Source organism: Coregonus clupeaformis, unplaced genomic scaffold (assembly GCF_020615455.1).
Source record: "Coregonus clupeaformis isolate EN_2021a unplaced genomic scaffold, ASM2061545v1 scaf0480, whole genome shotgun sequence".
NCBI classification, from domain to species: domain Eukaryota; kingdom Metazoa; phylum Chordata; class Actinopteri; order Salmoniformes; family Salmonidae; genus Coregonus; species Coregonus clupeaformis.
The window spans coordinates 263,681-278,716 of NW_025533935.1; positions in this window are offsets into that span (position 1 = coordinate 263,681).

A 15,036-nucleotide genomic window follows, 5' to 3' on the forward strand; every position below is an offset into this window, starting at 1 on the left:
GACATGTTGAAAATGTCAGTGAAGACACTTGCCAGTTGGTCAGCACATGCTCGGAGTACACGTCCTGGTAATCCGTCTGGCCCTGCGGCCTTGTGAATGTTGACCTGCTTAAAAGTCTTACTCACATCGGCTACGGAGAGCGTGATCACATAGTCGTCCGGAACAGCTGGTGCTCTCATGCATGCTTCAGTGTTGCTTGCCTCGAAGCGAGCATAGAAGTGGTTTAGCTCGTCTGGTAGGCTTGTGTCACTGGGCAGCTCGCGGCTGTGCTTCCCTTTGTAGTCTGTAATAGTTTTCAAGCCCTGCCACATCCGACGAGCGTCAGAGCAACTGGACAAAATGTGAAGGAGATAGGAATGATGTCTAAAAATGCTAGGGAGTGCACACATATGAGCTCAAGATATGCTGTTTTTTAACCTCTATTAAAATATGTGCCATATTTCTCATGGAATGTAATCAACTTATTTGAGGTATATTGCTGAGCAGTTGTCTATTTTTGCTTATTGTGTAATGTGTTTTAGTCTCAAAACACTAACACGTTCTTCTCTTAATATTCATTTACATTGAATTTTAAATTGTGACAGAATTCCAAATGTCTCCTGAGCTGAAGACCGAAGAGTTGTCCCTCTGTCAGTGATATTCAAACATCCTCTCAAAGACAACAAACATGTTCTTTCTTTTCCTTATTGGGTTTTGTTGTTCATCAGTCAGACGTCCTCCAGCTGACATTGGATCTGAATACAGCTTATCCAGAACTCAGCCTGTCTGATGGAAACTGGAAGGTGACAGCCACTGATAAAGCTCAGCCCTATCCTGACTACTGGAGACAGGTGCTGTGTAGAGAGGGCCTGTCTGGAGTCTGCTACTGGGAGGTAGAGTGGAGCGGTGGATGGGTTTAAATAGTAGTGTCATATAAAGGGATCATCAGGAAAGGAAAGGTCCCAGAGTCTACATTTCTAGGTAACAGTCAGTCCTGGACTTTGGAGTGCTATCCCCCCATTGTAGGGTTTGGCACAATGGTAATAAAACAGAAATATCTGTCCCCTGGTCCTCCAGAGTAGGAGTGAACCAGGACCACAGGGCAGGAACTCTGTCCTTCTACAGCGTCTCTGACACAATGACCCTCCTCCATAGAGTCCAGACCACATTCACTCAGCCGCTCTATCCTGGGTTTGGGATTGGTACAAAATCATATCTCAATAATTACCAGTAGATAAAGATGATTTCAACCATTTCAGACATATTGATGGAGAGCTTCTGGGTTATTAACATTCTTCCAGTAGGCCTATGATCTGGTTCAATTCCCCTTCTTTAACATTCTTGTAAAGAAAAAATACATCTTTAGACATAGCACATTGTTTGTAGCCTGGTCCCAGATCTGTTAGTGCTCTTGCTAAACAGATGGCATGATAGCACATACAGACTGACACTCAGGCTTCAGACTTTTACTGTCTACCTGATCACCTCTTGGCTGTTGCAATCCTCTGTAAATGTGTCTCTTTTTCTCTTGAGGTAAACTGTAGTACTGGCAAACCAGTCAAATCAGAAACTGGGATCATTGTTGATCCATTTATGATCAGATGAGAATATTTAAATCACCCATGTACATGTATGAATCCAAACAATTCTGTATTCTGAATCAATGTGATCTTTCAAAAAAAAAAATCATAATGACATTGGAATTGCTCTGTTATTGAATTGATTGACACAATCAATCAGCTATTTCCAGTCATCTATGTACCAGTATATCCACAGGGGGAGGAAGTGCAGGGAGATGCCTCTGATATGACTGGGTGTCAGGTGGAAGGAGATCACAGAGCCTGGAACAGAGAAGAGAGGAAGACTGGGAAGAGAAAAAAGCATTCATTTGGTTCAAACGTCTCTTGTCTGTCTCTAATACACCAGTAGGGGGCATCCTAACCCTAGCTTCCAGAGTTCAGAATACTATCCTCCATGTTGGCAGTTGGTTCCAACACTCCACATTCTAACTTCATTCCAACTACATATGGTGTCCATTGACATTGTAAATCTCCAACCCAGTTTGTCTCTGTGTACGAACAGTGTAGCAGCAATAGGTGTGTCAGAAATACGTGCTGGCTCTCTGTCACTCCCAGGCGGGGGTGACGAGGGCCTCAGCCAGCCCCAGTAGGATGTACTGGGGAGCCAGCTGGAAGCAGGCCATGGAGGACATCTGGAGCACCTTCCCTGACAGGGCCTGCTCCGTCAGAGGATAGCCCTTCCTGTGGACCTCAGACAGGCCCGCTACCAGGACAGACTGGGGAGCACACGCATGACCCAGCACTGAGAGAGGAGAGGAGGGGAGAGGGAGAGAAACAGAGAGAGAGAGGGAGAGAGAGAGACATTAACATTGACTGGCTCATTGATGTGGATGGTATTTGTGCATGTGTGTGTCTGTGTGTATCTGTGCCGTGTGTGTGTCTGTGTGTGTATGTGTCTGTGTGTGTGTGTGTGTGTGCTTACTGATTACTCTGGCGGGGGAGAAGGGTGTTTTTCTCCATGGACAGGTAGCAGGAGGTGACACACTCCATGAGAGGGGCCAGCAGCAGCAGAGGTAGGATGCTGATGACGTTCATGGCACCGATGGGCAGGAGGAAGCTGTTCAGGTGCAGGTTAGAGTTCATGGTCTGAATGTAGTAACCTGATGGAATCTGTGGGAGAGGTCAGGGTAACAACAGATTCTAGGACAACTTTATGGAGCATAAATAAACATAATAGATTTGCCTGTTTTATCTCCTTTGAAGCATGTCAGTGTAGAGCCCTGATGTTCTCCATTACATTGACCTGCCTGAGTGATGCAGGCTCGGTACAGTATCTGCAAGACGTACAGGGGAAAGAGCCTGGCCAGGACCTTGACGTTCTCCACATGCGTCTCACTGTAGCGCCCCCCGTTGTTCTCCTTGGCGCGGACCTGAAGATGAGGTTGAGGTTGTGTTACCTTTCTTGGACCTGAAGATGAGGTTGTTGTGGACCATGCAGTCAGTAGCCAGGTTGTTGGCTACTGACTGCTGGATGTAGGTGATACCCAGAAACACTACCGTCCACTTCAGGTTCACCAGCCAGTAGAACCTGAGAGGACAACATAACAACCAGGGTTGAGGTGAAACTTTTTGGAATTAAATGCAGGCCCTGTGATCTCCACATGAATCTAGGTAGCCATAACCAAATCAGTTAGTCACTGAGAGACGATAAATCAACACAGAGATGGGCAAAATATACTGTACATCAAAAATGGATCTTGTTAAAAATACCAGATACTCTAAAGACTAATGTATCAAACTAAAATACAAAATACTTTTGTAGTTGTATGTAGATAAAATACAAATACATACAGGTAAATACATTTGCTAGTACACACCTTCACTACAACAACATTCTTTGTGACGGAAGAAAACAGCTTTTTACTTACTATGACTGAGATATGAGATTGTTTATCTACCTTAGAAGAATGTACTGATGGTAAGTCTCTGTGTCATGTTCGTTTAAGGACGGGTCAAACCAAGGCGCAGCGTGAAATGCGTACATGTTTATTAAAATGATAAACACACGACAAAACAACGAAACGTGAAGTCCTAAGGCTAAACACAAAACAAGCCTCCACACGGAACAAGATCCCACAACTAACTAGTGCCAATAGGCTGCCTAAGTATGATCCCCAATCAGAGACAACGATCGACAGCTGTCTCTGATTGGGAATCACACCCGGCCAAACATAGATATACAACACCTAGACTGAAACATAGAAAACACAACATAGAATATTTACACCCTGACTCAACATATAAGAGTCCCCTTAGTCAGGACGTGACACTCTGGATATGCTGTGATATGAGATTGTATATCTATCTTAGTTGAATGTACTGATGGTAAGTCTCTGGATATACTGTGATATGAGATTGTTCATCTACCTTAGTTGAATGTACTGATGGTAAGTCTTGTTGGACATTTTTGGTTAACTACTCTGTCTCACTTAAGGGCAGACAACATAACAAACCAACTATATGAATTATGCATGTTGTAGAATGAAACACCTATATGCCATATATGCCTATGGGTTAAGAACCAATTAAAGGGTTAAAACAGAGCCACAATGAAATGGCTCTATAGGTATTTTTCTATTACATATATTATAATATGCTTAAACATGGTAGAGACATTTCTTTAGTGCAAATGCTGTGTTTCTGAGAAAGGATGGTTCCCTCTAGCTCCCTGCAGCTGGTCTGGGTGTGTAGTCAAGGACATGGGATGGAGATAAACTTCAGGAACAGATAGACCTGTATAGACCTGTATTGTTTCTCGTTGCTTCTGAGTAACCCGTCACACGGTTAAAACAAAGAACCTCAGAGTGCCACATTTTTTCAGTTCGTACTGTCTTTTACTATCATCCAAGGGTGCAGCTGTGTGGAGATAGGAGTAGCAATGGAACTAACGTTATCACTTGTTTGTGCACTATGACCTGACACACATAGCCTGACCCGATAGACATAGCCACATACAGTCACAAGAAGAAACCATAGTGGCTCAAGGTCCAGGGAGGATGGCTGTTAGGAATGTCTTAAATGTATATGGTTGAGAATGGGTTAGGGACCTGACATGTTTAAACCATATTTAAGTATTAATTGATATATTTTACAATGTGTTATGGGTTAGATGGGATGTTTTATGTGCATATGTATTTGTGGCTGGAGACTGTGTGCGCAGAGGGGGCCTATCTCTGAAACTGGTGAACTGGGACAGGCTGCAGGAGTGTGTGCACTCCCTAACCTCAAGGCTTCTCCTGACTGACAAGAGATGGCTCTGTTATTTCTTGCATGAGAAAGCTTGGTCCGGCCACTATTGTCTTCAAATCTGAATACACAGGAGGAGGAGGAGTCAGAATTCACCACTATCAAAATATTGTGTTGAGAAATCAATATCAGTGGAGGACTGTACGGGTAGGCGTTGTTCTGTGGCTACCGCTTTAATACGGTGTTAGGGGACTGAACGGGCAGGATAACTATTTCTATGGCAACCACTCTAATTACCATACTGAAGGTCTGAACAGGCAGAATATATAGGATTTATGTGGCTACCGCTTTAATACGGTGCTAGGGGACTGAACGGGCAGGAGAACTACTTCTGTGGCTACCGCTCTAATTACCATACTGAAGGTCTGAACAGGCAGAATATATAGAGGGGAGGCTACGCTACATAGGGAAAGCGCTAGCTGGAGTAGTAGTTCTGCTCATCCTATGGTGGTGATGCAATAATTAGACAGGGCCAATCAGGTAAAGAAGTAGGTCATCCTGAGTAGGTGATATAATAATTGGAAGTAGCGCTGGTCATCCGGAGTAGATAAACAGTTGTGAAATAGCCACCAGGGCTGCAATCAATAAGAGAAAGCGTTAGATAGAGTAGGTCTGCTCATCTCGTGCGGGTGAATGGTTTGTTTGAGCGGCTGTGGTTCATTCAGTTGTGATTTAAGTTGGATGTTTCATCTGTCTCGTTCAGGTTGCTCATTTGATCAGCGTGATCAATCTGTTTGATTCTATTGTTTTGTCTGACTCGTTTTGTACAAAACTGGTTGAGTTTGCGAAATCGACTCTTTCATCTTGGTCAACTGGTCTGACTCAATTCGTGCATTCAATTCATCGGGGTCACTCTGTTGGTCATCTGGTGTATTTGTTCAATTTGTCTGATTCATTTGTTCATCCTGCTGGTCATGCTGTCTGATTCATTTCGGCGCGGGCACCTGCTCGTCTGTCTGGGTGATCAGAAAAAAAAACAAGAAATCCCGCAAATAATTGCCTTTTCTGTGTAAATCAGAAGAGGGACTATATTTGAGGTCACTTGAAGCTTCTGTCTCTGTGTCACGATCGTTGAGAGACGGGTCAGACCAAGGTGCAGCGTGGTATGCGAACATGTTTATTTTACAGCATAAACATACAAAAAACAACACAACAACGTGACGTGAAAGTCCTATGGGCTATACAACAACCAGCCTAACAGGAACAAGATCCCACAACTAAGGTAGGCAAACAGGCTACTTAAGTTTTATCCCCAATCAGAGACAATGAGCGACAGCTGTCTCTGATTGGGAATCACATCCGGCCAAACATAGAAACACAACCTAGATCCTAAACATAGAGATACATCACATAGATTTCCACACCCTGACTCAACATACAAGAGTTCCATACGTCATGGCGTCACCCCCCCCAAAGGTGCGGACTCCGACCGCACAAACCTGACCTAACCGGGGAGGGTCCGGGTGGGCTTTCAGCCTCGGAGGTGGATCCGGCTCCAGTCGTGACGACCTCTCCCTCTCTGCCTCCCCGTTGCGCCCCTGGTCTGGACCTCGGCGCGATGCTTCCCCTCTCCTTTCTCCCACAATGCACCAAGCCCTGTCTGGACCCTGGTGTGGAAGACCCCGAACCTGGAGAGGGGCTGACGTCTGGGCCTGGATCGGCAATCCTCCCGCGATGCACCAAGCCCTGTCTGGACCCTGGTGTGGGAGGCCCCGATCCTGGAGAGGGGCTGACCTCTGGGTCTGAAGTGGAGCCACTGACCGGAGCTGAACTGGACCCCGGTGGAGCAGACTGCTCTGGCTCCAGAGTGGAACCGCTGACCGGAGCTGGACTAGAAACCGGTGGAGCGGACTTCTCTGGCTCCGGAATGGATCCGGTGACCGGAGCTGGACTGGACAATGGTGGAGCGGACTGCTCTGGCTCCGGAGTGAAGCAGCTGACAGGTGCTGGACCAGGCACCGGTGGAACGGGCACGGGCCGTGCCGGACTGGGAACACGCAACACTGGCCTGGGAACACGCACCACTGGCTTGGTGCGGGGAGCAGGTACGGGGCGTACCGGGCTGGCGACACGCACCACTGGCTTGGTGCATGGAGCAAGAACGGGCCGGGCCGGACTGGGAACACGCACCACTGGCCTGGTGCGGGGAGCAGGTACAGGGCGTACCGGGCTGGTGACACGCACCACTAGCTTGGTGCGAGACACAGGCACGAGGTGTACTGGACTGGGAACTGTCGTTAGAGATCTCCGACTGTACCAGTCTTTTACTCTCCGCGCCCAGTCCTCCTCCAGTGAGGACTCCTCCTTGAGCCCCCACGAGTGCAGTGGTCGGGGCTGTTCTCTATCGATCCCCGACCACCCTTTTCGCCCCCCAACATTTTCTTGGGGCTGTCTCTCGGGCTTCCTCCTCGGCCGGTGCCTTCTGTGTTCCTCTCCTGCCTGGGCCTCCTCCTTCGCCCAGGGTCCTTTACCTGCCAAAATCTCCTCCCATGTCCAAAAACTCTTCCCCACCTGTGTCCAGGGTGTCTGCTGCTCCTGGGCACGCTGCTTGGTCCTCGTTTGGTGGGATCTTCTGTCACGATCGTTGAGAGACAGGTCAGACCAAAGTGCAGCGTGGTATGCGAACATGTTTATTTTATAGAATAAACATACAAAAAACAACGTGACGTGAAAGTCCTATGGGCTATACAACAACCAGCCTAACAGGAACAAGATCCCACAACTAAGGTAGGCAAACAGGCTACTTAAGTATGATCCCCAATCAGAGACAACGAGCGACAGCTGTCTCTGATTGGGAATCACACCCGGCCAAACATAGAAACACAACCTAGATCCTAAACATAGAGATACATCACATAGATTTCCACACCCTGACTCAACATACAAGAGTTCCATACGTCAGGGCGTGACACTCTGGTGGGGAGAGGGCGTGCTCAATCTCGCATTAGGAAGAGAAGAACAAATGGATATGAGTGTGGAAGATTCACGTTACCAGGAGGGATATGATAAATCCTGTTGGAGGAACAGGTCACGTGTACCGGTGTGGTTGTATGACATCTACACATTGTATTTCGGCCATTATATTTGGAAAATTTAGAGGTGATGTAGGATTATGGTAAAACTGATTATAGTAAAATGATAAATGTGATAGGGTTAACATTCCAAATTTGGGCCCTGTTATAGAATAAAATATTCCTGCAGGATATACAAATAGTGATTAAGCGTGTTTGAGAACAACATTGTGTGAATGTGATATAAGAATGATATCAATGTGAAAAATAAGTTGCAATCTGAAGTTTGAATAATAAGATATAGAAGTGTATGATAATTTGATATAAGTTTGGACATTAAGCTTTGATATAATGTTATCTTGGGGTTCCATACAACACTGCCCATCATAGAATATCGCGGGATGGTATTGAGAGCGGGATGTTAGTTTAGGGAGTAGTGACCAGTCTATAAGATTCTGGGAGGATCATATGACTGAGGGGCAGGGTCCGGGTAGCTAAAGTTGTTGTTCCACTGGGAGTAGATTATGATAAGCTGATTGATAGTAAAGGAATTTCATTATGTTGCAAGGGAAAACATAATCCATTTGATAAAACTTGTTAGATCTGTTTCCAAATCAATGAATGTAGATTTGACTCTTTGACTGCTAATTTATTCCCTTTGAGCATGTGAGATCTTTGCAAAGAAACACTTGGACGACCTGTAAGGCTATTTTCTGGGAATTGTGTTATGTGCCAGATGTTAAGACTACAAACCATTGTAATTGGGATATTTGCGGGATTTACTTGTCATTTCAATAGGCATAAATTCTGCATTACAGACTAAAATCTGGGTTTCTGATTATAATTGAACTATGGCCATGGGTTGCTTAGATTGATAGATCAGCCAGTGTTTATTTTGTGATGTAGACTGGACAATTTAGCAGGTTGCTTGGTTCAAATTGAAAGACTCACTTATTCAACATGAATAGCGGGACGATTTCGAGGTAGTCATTTTTTTGCGTTGCCTAATGGTTTGCTAGCTTAAGCTACTGTGAATGGGGTTGTAATTTAAGACACTGAATTAAATATGGATATTAATTGAATGTATGCTTGTCAACTACAGCAAGTGTTTGTTTTGTTACCTGTAGCCTTATCTGAAAGGACAGTTACCTAAATCTACTGACTTCTAATAATAGGGGACTGGCAATTGGGATAGAGCTGTGGCCATGATCTTAATTGATAACAAAGGAAAGTAAGTTAATAGGGAAGTGAGAATTTCAAATTGGAATTGTTTAGGTAGACTGGAATGAAAATAATGCCTTCTAATAATGTGAATGCAAATACAGTGGGGAAAAAAAGTATTTAGTCAGCCACCAATTGTGCAAGTTCTCCCACTTAAAAATATGAGAAAGGCCTGTAATTTTGGTACACGTCAACTATGACAGACAAAATGAGAAAAAAAATCCAGAAAATCACATTGTAGGATTTTTAATGAATTTATTTGCAAATTATGGTGGAAAATAAGTATTTGGTCAATAACAAAAGTTTCTCAATACTTTGGTATATACCCTTTGTTGGCAATGACACAGGTCAAACGTTTTCTGTAAGTCTTCACAAGGTTTTCACACACTGTTGCTGGTATTTTGGCCCATTCCTCCATGCAGATCTCCTCTAGAGCAGTGATGTTTTGGGGCTGTCGCTGGGCAACACAGACTTTCAACTCCCTCCAAAGATTTTCTATGGGGTTGAGATCTGGAGACTGGCTAGGCCACTCCAGGACCTTGAAATGCTTCTTACGAAGCCACTCCTTCATTGCCCGGGCGGTGTGTTTGGGATCATTGTCATGCTGAAAGACCCAGCCACGTTTCATCTTCAATGCCCTTGCTGATGGAAGGAGGTTTTCACTCAAAATCTCACGATACATGGCCCCATTAATTCTTTCCTTTACACGGATCAGTCGTCCTGGTCCCTTTGCAGAAAAAACAGCCCCAAAGCATGATGTTTCCACCCCCATGCTTCACAGTAGGTATGGTGTTCTTTGGATGCAACTCAGCATTCTTTGTCCTCCAAACACGACGAGTTGAGTTTTTACCAAAAAGTTATATTTTGGTTTCATCTGACCATATGACATTCTCCCAATCCTCTTCTGGATCATCCAAATGCACTCTAGCAAACTTCAGACGGGCCTGGACATGTACTGGCTTAAGCAGGGGGACACGTCTGGCACTGCAGGATTTGAGTCCCTGGCGGCGTAGTGTGTTACTGATGGTAGGCTTTGTTACTTTGGTCCCAGCTCTCTGCAGGTCATTCACTAGGTCCCCCCTTGTGGTTCTGGGATTTTTGCTCACCGTTCTTGTGATCATTTTGACCCCACGGGGTGAGATCTTGCGTGGAGCCCCAGATCGAGGGAGATTATCAGTGGTCTTGTATGTCTTCCATTTCCTAATAATTGCTCCCACAGTTGATTTCTTCAAACCAAGCTGCTTACCTATTGCAGATTCAGTCTTTCCAGCCTGGTGCAGGTCTACAATTTTGTTTCTGGTGTCCTTTGACAGCTCTTTGGTCTTGGCCATAGTGGAGTTTGGAGTGTGACTGTTTGAGGTTGTGGACAGGTGTATTTTATACTGATAACAAGTTCAAACAGGTGCCATTAATACAGGTAACGAGTGGAGGACAGAGGAGCCTCTTAAAGAAGAAGTTACAGGTCTGTGAGAGCCAGAAATCTTGCTTGTTTGTAGGTGACCAAATACTTATTTTCCACCATAATTTGCAAATAAATTCATTAAAAATCCTACAATGTGATTTTCTGGATTTTCTTTTCTCAATTTGTCTGTCATAGTTGACGTGTACCTATGATGAAAATTACAGGCCTCTCTCATCTTTTTAAGTGGGAGAACTTGCACAATTGGTGGCTGACTAAATACTTTTTTTCCCCACTGTATGTTATTAGTTATTGGTGGTTTGTGAATAGACTTTACTAATGCCATGTTTTAGTCCGCGGGTGAAAGAGAGTCGTGCTCGCTGGACTATATCAGGCTGTAAGGGACATTTGAAGCAGAGGTCTGAATAGTTGAATCAGAAACATCCTTTGACAATTTCTAATTATTATTACTCAATTCTATAGTTTGCGTAACACCAGTGATTTATGCAAACAGTTAATGAATTCTAAAATGATAATCTGTTTCCGTTACGTGGAACAGTGGATTGCAGGTAATTCTTACTATTACGCTGTTGGGATAGCACCAACTGTTTGTAGGTTCTAGATGTGTTAAACAACACATTTATATTTTGACTAAATTAATGCAATGGGCTACAATGATAACATTATCGGAAGGGGGCACAATCTAATGCGAAACAGCTATTACCTATGTCATTGATCCCGTAACGACACCAGGATAATAGAACCACAATTAGAAGTGTCTATAGTATTGAGAGAAGTTCAGTGGGTTATTCCAAAACGAGCAACAGTAATAAGGGAACAATTAGGGACAAGAAAAACAGGAAGGAAAATATTGTTGACCTTTCACCCTAACATAGACACTGAACCAAACATAAGGCTAACATCAGGTAGACCAAGAACACAGGGAATAGAGATGGCAGGAACACCAGTAGAAATAATAAAGAGAAGGTTCCCAGAGAATAAAGAAGAGATTGGAAAAATATCTGATAAATAAAAACCAGAAAAATAGCAACAAAATGGCCAAAGGAAGGGACGTTTGATGTGGCAGTGTGTGAGGAAATGGATACCATAATAAAGAACTATAAAACAGGAGAGAAAGGGGAGGAAAGAAAGAAGAAGAGAGAAAGAGAGACACATTTTAAAAATGTTTTGGGAGGAAGGAAACAGTTGGAGGGAGAGCCAAAGCTAGAAGGATAATAATGGAAAAAGAGAAAGAACCAAAAAAGGCTGGTTTACCTACACCACCACCATACACACAAGGGGGGCAGTATCCTCAGGTCACAGGACTAGTCTCAATAACAGGGAATGTAGAGCTAGAAGTAGAAGGGAAGCAGCAGGCTTCCACCCCAAAAAGAGAAAAAGGATCACACTTAGACATAGACTGTTATGAGGGACTGAGGGGCATATTAACCAAACTGGAAAATGATGGGATAAATGAACAAGATTATGATGGGCAAAGTGAATGGGAGAATGCAAGTGATGAGGAAGGTGAAGAACTCAGACAGTGTGTTGACTCTGATCAAGAACAGGGTGAGACAGAGGGACTATTATCACCACAAGGAGCCACGGGAGGCAAAGCTATAGTAACAGAATTAGGTAAGGCACTGCAAGCCCATCTGGAAAAATCAAATTTAAGGAACAGAAGGACAATAAAAAATCCAGAAAAGCATGGAACCCAGTATCCCATTTTGGTAAAGGGGACACAGTTTCACTATGTGCCCTGGGGATCAAAGGACCTGGAAGGCCTAGTGACTGGACTGCCAAACATACAGGAAAATTGATTAGAACATTTGAAAAATAAACAATGGGAAGCTACTGGCGGTGGGAGATTTGAAGGCATTGCTGGCCAGGGTGGTGGGAGTGGCCAAAATGGAGGACCTGTTGCAGGCGGGTGGTCTCATACAGGCGATGCGATGGAGTGGCCTTTGACAATTACAGGCCAGGACTATGGCACACTCTGAGAATAGAGTATCCGGCCAAAATAGACCCTAAGCACTGAGAGGGGAACCATTGGGGGATAAACAAAACCATGCAAGTTACTTGGAGGACCAGCTGAAGAGGTGGTGACAAGAAACAGAAAAAGACCCAGAGGGGGATCCACTGATGACAACACTGTTCAGGACCTCACTGATGGAGGCAATGTCAACGCCTGTCAGAAGCAGACCGGAAGATGTGATAGGACCAACGTCAAGGTCACGCAAGGAGTTCAGCGACCATATTATCCACGCAATGGAGAAATACAGGAGGGAAGAACGGAAAGTGGCAAAGCAGGGGAGAGACATTCTGAGAAAACTGGGACAGATGCAGCTGGAAGAGCTGACAAGAAAGGACAAAAAGAAAACACAAGCTCCAGTGATTACTCCAGCACTGCCAGAAGAGGGCGCCATGGCACCTGTTCTCCAGGGAGGTCCACAACTACAGCCTCAACCACAAGGCCAAAGAGCTCCTGCCATACCAGTAGTGAATGTGTACACACAACAATCCCCTGGACAGTGGCAAAACAAAAATAATGGAAACCAACCCAGGAATCAAGGGCACTAATCACAGCAGCAGACATACCAAAATGGTGGACCAGGAAGACCACCAGGTGTCTGCTGGGGGGTGTCATCAATCAGGACATGTAAGAAGGAATTGTCCTACCAATCCATGGCTGCCTGGGCAACCATAACAGGGTAATTGACAAGGAAATGGCCCTAGTTCGGATGCGTGGCAGCAGTTACAGACACAGGCTCCACATGGCCCAGTGAACCCGTGGGGAGGACCAAATCAGGGATACTAGGGATGCCCAGAGAATCCTAGATTGGAGGGTCAGCTAGTGGCAGTAACTATGCCGGCTGATGAAGAACCGATGCTGCAGGTTCAGGTGAATAATAGAGAATAATAGAGCCACACCAAAGATGATAGATACTGGAGCAACTTACTCATGTGTAAGTCCAAATTATGCCTCTCACCTCCCCATGTCAGGCAAATATGCAAAGACAGTAGGATTTTCGAGACAAACGCAGCTAATACCTATGACAGTTCCAGTAAAACTAGAAGCAGGAGGAAAAGTTACCTGCACATATATTTTAGTGTCAGAACACACTCCAGTTAATCTATTAGGGAGAGATGAACTGTGTAGAATGGGCATCCAAATTAAATGCACATCAGAGGGACTAATAATAGATCAGGAAGGTGTACGTCCACAGATGATGGACAAAATAGCAAATGTAAACTGGATAGGGAACATAGAATCACCAGAACAAAAGGTACTAAAGAAGTGGGGAAAATGTATCAGGGCTCAAGCTCCAGAAATGAAGTTACCAAAACTAGGCTATCATCGTACACTGCAATATGACCCATATCAAAATCATTTGCTAGAACAACTATGGTTGAGGAAGGCATGGGGTAAACCAGCCTCCATGAGATCGCAATATTTTATAATAGGGAAACAAGGGGCAGCAATGGAAGCACAAGATGCTCCAGGATCTGATATCATACAGACCTGGTTTGAAATACCAGGAACAGAACCTCACATAACACTTTTAGTGGCTGAGGGATATCAGGCAAAATACCTAGGACTAATGATGAAGAAGGCTAAAAATACACAGTGGGTAGAAACAGAGAATCCATTAATTTTCCAGTCTGTTGACAAAAACCTCATTAAAGTCCTATGCTTTGCAGAACTGATGGGGGAACCACAGGAAGTGGAAATAACTGAGGAAAGACAGATGCCAGTAGAAACAAAACAAGAAAAGCTAAGGAAACAAATGAAAGTATGATCACAGAAGACTTATGGGCAAAACATGATACAGATGTGGGTTGGGTAAAATCAGCTAATCCAATTTGCATTAAAGTGAAGGCAGACACAAGACCCCCATGGAAACAGCAATACCCAATGAAACCTGAAGCAGAGGCAGGAATTCAAGCTACGATAGAGGGACTGATAGAATCAGGAGTATTGGTTAAAACTCAGAGTGACTGTAACACGACACTGCTACCAGTACTAAAGGCAGACAAACAGAAGTAGAGACTGGTCCATGACCTGAGAGCAGTGAATGAAGTAGTTTAAGACTACCAAGCAGAGGTGCCCAATCCACACACACTGTTAACAAACATTCCACCAGATGCAAAATGGTTCTCAGTGATAGACTTATGTGGAGCATTTTTTTGTGTACCTTTAGCAGAAGAAAGTAGACACTTGTTTGTGTTTACTTACAAAGGACAGCAATTGACATACATGATGTCTGATTAAGATTTACTATAGTAAAAGTTAACGAAATGTACACTTTCTTTTCCAGGAGAATGGGTGTTTCATTATCTCTCTTTAGAATGTTTCCCGAGTCTGTGGGCTGGGGGGAGTAGTTATTAAAATTCGGCAATCTTATAATTAGGCCGTAACAGGGAGCAGCCAAATTAAATAAGGCCTGGCCATTTGTTTGTTTTTGCCCTACGTTTCACCACACACAACAGCACACACAACCCACCTATTATGAATATTTGTTAGCTGTGTAGGTTTTATTTTTGATTTAGTGGATTTTTCACAGGTTAGAAATAAAGGGCACATAATTTATATTTTCTG